At 33.9% G+C, this 6,000-nt stretch overlaps 1 long non-coding RNA gene across 1 annotated transcript in view; it reads right to left on the bottom strand.

Moving 5' to 3' along the window:
- Nucleotides 1–1,091: 1,091 nt before the first annotated feature.
- The window catches only part of LOC110598230 (uncharacterized), a 31,028-nt gene continuing 26,119 nt past the window's right edge, over nt 1,092–6,000 (bottom strand). The window contains exon 4 of the long non-coding RNA XR_002484070.3: nt 1,092–1,211. This is a non-coding gene — a long non-coding RNA (uncharacterized LOC110598230). The remainder of the gene's footprint in view (nt 1,212–6,000) is intronic.

The following is a 6,000-nucleotide window of genomic DNA, read 5'->3' as shown; positions in this document are numbered from 1 at the left end:
ATAGTATATTCTTTTCTTACAACTATCATTTTCACATTCCTGAAATTGAGGTGAGTGCTACCTCACACAGAGCTAGAACAAATACAGTGCAGGTCAATGTATAAATCAAGAAGTGGATTTAGAGACTCTCTAGCCCCCTTTTATATCTCTGCAATGACATTTATTATTATTATAAAGCACAAAATAAAATAGCACATGCTGACAATTAAAAGCAAAGGGACTGGCAATGGAAATTTGATAGGACTTCAAAAATTTGTTTTTCTTAAAAACTCATAAAATATGTCATCAAATTTCAATTTGTATAACTATTATGTCACAGATATTTTATTTTGTATGATAAGGAAAGCATTTGCTATAATTTAATTCATTTTAGAATAAAATAATGCAAAACATTTTAACTTTGTTTTCTAATATTTTTAAATAAAATTAAGACTGATCTGGCCTAGTTTATTGTAGATGCTTCTTATTAACGTTCTAGATGTGCACTTCAAGGTCCTTTCACTAATAAAACTACACCAGAAAAGCAATTTAAAGACACAGTTATTCTACATACTTTGAGATACATTTAAGAAATAAGACTTTGCAGGATAAATCCTTCCTTATTGCCTTATTGCCTTCCTTAGTGCTTATCTGACTTCAATGGCACACTGGTCACACGTGTTGTCAGTTCAAACAACTGATTAGTAATAATTACCAATTGATTGGGCAGGTTAGTCCAGCAGGTTGACTGGGTTGAGTGTGTACAACTAGACCTTACCAGAGGTAAGAATTCTCTTACCTCTTATTAATTCTCTATCTCTGGACAACTCTGAGCAATACAACGGTTGTATCATACTGAGCACTGACTATGTGCCCAAGTCCGTGCTATGGTCATTTTTTCTATCATTTCTGAATTAACAATACAACATACCCTTATGAGTTGTACACACTCATTATGCCCATTTTATATGTGATGAATTTGATTTATCTGATTGGATTTTCCAAAAAACGAAGCATTTTCCTGGAAAGCATTGTGTGTCAGGAGCTTATGTTTCTCCACCATTTTGATAAAACCTGTATGCCAGGCTTCTGGGCACCAAGAGTAGAGCATCTTTCCAGGCTTTTTTATTTTATTTTATTTTTTTAAATACACAACATAATCTTCCCAGTGTTTTCTGGATGAAGTTGGCTGTGGAATCTCTCTTCATCTGTGTCTCCATGATGACAACCAGCTGAAAGTGAGAAATTAAGTCAATCAGCTGATTGTTTTATTTAAACACCCAAACAGCTTGTGCAGACTTTCTTCCTTCTTGCCTTGACTGGCTGTTTGAAGACTGTGTCAATAAAGATTTCACTAAGTGTTAGACTGAGAATTATACAAGTAATTAGCCTTAATATGATTATGAAAGTCTAGCTAAAATTGAACTAAACACTATAAATGATTTAAAAAATACATCCGAATGATTATTATAGACATTGTAACAAAGAGGAGAAATGCAGGAAAGTAGATGAGACAATTTTACCTTTAGTTTTCCATAGAACATTTTATTTAAGGACCTGTGCACACTTTCCATGATGGCTGTGTGACCATCAAGATGGTAATCTAGTAAGAGGGCTACCAATTTTATCTGCTCATTCTAGGCACCAAAATCTTCTCTGCACTCATAGACATCCATCTTGTACAGGTCACTATTGCTGCTAACATGGAAGGGATTTTTAACATGGGTCTTTAGGAAGGAAAGCAAATTATTCATGAAAATCCTTACTATAGACTGTATCTGATAATAACAACAATAATAGTAGCTGTGATGATTCATTTTTAATGTTTTTATTACTATATTATAATCACACATAATAGTGGGGTTCAGTATAACATGCTCATATATTAAAATAACATATTTGCTCCATTTTGTGATGATTAATTTTGAGTGTCTTCTTGGCTCAGCCATCATGTGACCAATATTTAGTCAAACATTGTTCTGGGTGTTTCTGAAAGGGTGTTTTTAGATAAGATTGACATTTAAATAGATAATCTATATGAAGCAGATTTCCCTTCATAATTTGCGTGGGCCTCATCCAATCAGTTGGAGGCTGACCTTTCTCCAAGTAAGAGAGAATTCTCCTACCTGATTACCTTTGAATTGGAATATCTGTTTTTCCTGCTGCTATAGCAGCCTCCAGCCTTCAGATTCATGTAAGCTGATTTCTTTATACTAAGAAAATATAATATTCCATATTATAAATATACCAACATTTCCTATGAATTCTATTTCTGTGGACGACTCTGAGTGATACAATGGCTGCACTATATTGAGCACTTGCAGTGTGCCCACAACTGAGCTGTGGTCATTACTTCTATCATTTCTGATGGGGTAATATAATAACGTATGAGTTGTAATCACTCAGTTTGCCCATTTTATGCATGGTGAAACTGATTCAAAGCGAATAAATTAAATTATCAGGGTAACTGAACTAATGAATGATAAAACCAGCGCCTCAAAACAAATGCAGTGCTCCCAATGTTTTGTTTTTATGTATTTATAATTATGCTGTTTTTTAATCACAATTCACCAAAGATTCGTATGCTTGTCTATGGAAATTTCCCCATCTTCCTTGCTATTAAGTTGAGCCATGTGAATAGTGCTACCCAATGAAATATGAGTGGATGTGACGTGACCTTATGGACCAAGATAATTAAGAACTAGTGTGCCTATTTCATTTCTCCTCCTAGGGGACAACTATTCCTGCTGGCATAGTTACAAGATGAAAGAGCCCAGATTGCTGAGTCATCTTTTGGATGAAAGCCACACAGCAAAGTCATCTATACTACCTGAAAGTATAAGTATGAAATAAACTTTTATTGGCCCAAGCCACTGATATTTTAAGGTTGTTCATTGCTATAGCATATGGTGTAACTATTAAGCTCCAATTTTTTAATGTGCTGAAGGATTTCATTTTTTTTTTATAATTACACAAGCATGGATATTCTAATTGGGACCTCATTCTTGTGGATGTAGACTATGGTGAGATTCACTGTGGTGTATTCATGTATGTATGTAAGAAAATTATGTCAGATTCATTCCACTGTCTTTCCTTTTTCTACCCTAAACTCCAAATTGTACCAATATGAAATAACATTGTGTTACAAGCAATTTACATAAGTAATGTAGCATAGTAAGGCCTCAGAACCAGGCTACCTAATTCAAGTCCCAATTCTTCTAGGATTAGAGGTTGGACAAGCAACTGACATTGGATGAGTTTCTTAACTACTTTGTTCTTCTCGTATATAAACTAGGTACTACTAGTAATAGGATGAGGGGTTGTGATGATCAAATGAGTAAACATACCTAAAGCTAAATGTTGGTATATATTTATGCATAAACTATGAATATAAAAATAATTTACTTTTAACAGTGTTAAATAAGTATTTTCTTTTTTTGATTTTGTTATTTTTTTATTATTAGTTGTTCAAAACATTACATAGTTCTTGACATATCATATTTCATACATTTGATTCAAGTGGGCTATGAACTCCCATTTTTACCCCGTATACAGATTGCAGAATCACATCAGTTACACATCCACGTTTTTACATACTGTCATACTAGAGTCTATTGTATTCTGTTGCCTTTCCTATCCTCTACTATCCCCCCGCCCCTCTCCTCCCCTCCTATCTTCTCTCTCTACCCCATCTACTGTAATTCATTTCTCTCCCTTGTTTTTTTCCTTTCCCCTCACTTCCTCTTATATGTAATTTTGTATAACAATGTAAAAAATGACAAAATCATGGCATATGCAGGGAAATGGATGCCATTAGAGCAGATTATGCTAAGTGAAGCTAGCCAATCCCTAAAAAACAAATGCCAAATGTCTTCTTTGATATAAGGAGAGCAACTAAGAACAGAGCAGGGAGGAAGAGCATGAGAAGAAGATTAATATTAAACAGAGACGAGAGGTGGGAGGGAAAGGGAGAGAGAAGGGAAATTGCATGGAAATGGAAGGAGACCCTCATTGTTAAAAAAGTATCATCAACATCATTCACTCAAGTTAATTAAATTAACAATGAACATTTCTAATAAAACTGTACAGCCAATACTCAATTAGATTCTGGGCATACATGGTTCTCTTTTCACAGAGTTCACAAAACAAGTCCTATTATAGAAGCTTGCCATATTAATGTGATTAATGTTAAAATTTAATAAGTACCATAAAGTACCATTTTCTGAGGTTTACAGCTATATCTTGTTCTGACAAGTATTTTATTTCCAGTGCTTTCTGGAATGCAATTTGAAAACTCTTGGCATGAGTAACCTCATCTACATTACCAATGTGATAGAAGATATGTTGATTTTCCCTACTCACTCCCTGGCTTCAGTTTCTACTCTCTCCAACCATTTTCCAGGCTGCCTACTAGAATACATATCTGATGAAATCTTTCTAATATTTAAAAATCTTTATTATATCTCCCATAGCCTTTAGAGTAGAATACTGTGTAGACTCACATGCATGTGTGCCAGCTGTCTGCAGCTAGCCTTCTCTCATGTAGAAAGAGAATGGTGAAATGTAGTGTAAAGAGAGCTGAAGTAGAAGCCCATAACACAGGCCTAAACCTACTTTTTCTTGACGTTGTAATCTAGGGTTAGAAACTTCTCTAGAGCTCAGTTTCCCAACCCATAAAAAGACAAGGATGGAGAACCAGATAATATAAGAAGCATAAATATGATTTATGATTTGTAAATTATAAAAGACTGTATATAAGACAAGACAATGCTTCTCAAACTTTGTTTTAATGGGGAGAGAGGGAATGAGGAGGATCAAACCTGAGCTCAATAAGTATTTTACCACTGAGCTATACCATCTGTCTACTTCTCAAATTTTAGTGTAGGAAAAAAAGTTCTCATGGGGATGTAGTTGCATATGTATATTTACTCAGATGACTTCCACAGAGATCTTGATTCAGTAAGTCAAGGCAACCCAAGTGATTTTGATGCAGATTACCCATAGACTGCACTTTGAAAAATGTTGCTGCAAAACATTATAAATTCCAGAAGGAAAGGTCTTCACAAATATAAATATTTCTTGACTCAGCAAAAATACATCTTGATCAATAGCTACTCTTCTTCTTTAATTTTAATCATCATTCCAAAAATTAAATTTTTTGTCAAACTACTAACAAAATGGAAAGAAACATTATTGAGAGAGACAAAAACATTTATTAAGAGACTCCAAAAAATTCACAGACTTTCATCTCATTTTCATCTTTGGAAAAAATAAAAATATACAAAATAAAAATACTCTGAAATATAATGATAAGGAAACTGAAGGTCAGACGTTGTAGAAACAAATTTCAAATCTCTGGTCCCATCTGGAATAGAATTTGAGAACTTTTAAGTCTGAGTATAAATCTATATATTTTTCATTTCTCAGGATTGCCTTGTGGACAGAGCCAGAATTGGCCATAAGCCAGACTTTGTGGAAGCTCTTGAGGTGTAAAGGTGGCTGTTATCAGTCTTGATGAGTTTCAGTTGAACAAATAAGTACATTTTTCATTATCAGTTCTGCCTCCAGACATTCTTGAAACATTGAAAATATCACCACTGTTGTAGTTATTCCTATTCTCTTCACTGCCTATATATGACCCCAGATAATAAGAGCAAGGTAGAATGACAGTTGCAGCTGTCCCCAGAAAACCGTCCAGGTCAGAGACTAAGATGATATTGGTGCTAAAAATATTCAATACCTTGCTTGGCAGAAATTCCACATAAAGCTCCATTCCATCTCAATAGTAAGAAATACAAATAAGACCTAAATATAAATGTCCTTAAAAACTTTTATTAAAAACCCTTGGTCCAAGATAAAATTAATCAACCTAAAATGTCTTACATTTTGTAACCTGGTAAATTCTCTTGTTGTTATTTTTTGTTCATTTTTACATTATTAATAAAACAAATGAGACAGTATGGTAATATTTTGATTAAAAACACAGAAGTCTTAGTGAAAAGAGAAAGAGAACTTTTGTCT

Source organism: Ictidomys tridecemlineatus, chromosome 1 (genome assembly GCF_052094955.1).
Source record: "Ictidomys tridecemlineatus isolate mIctTri1 chromosome 1, mIctTri1.hap1, whole genome shotgun sequence".
In the NCBI taxonomy this organism is placed as follows: Eukaryota; Metazoa; Chordata; class Mammalia; order Rodentia; family Sciuridae; genus Ictidomys; species Ictidomys tridecemlineatus.
This window is presented reverse-complemented; position numbering and strand designations above follow the sequence as displayed.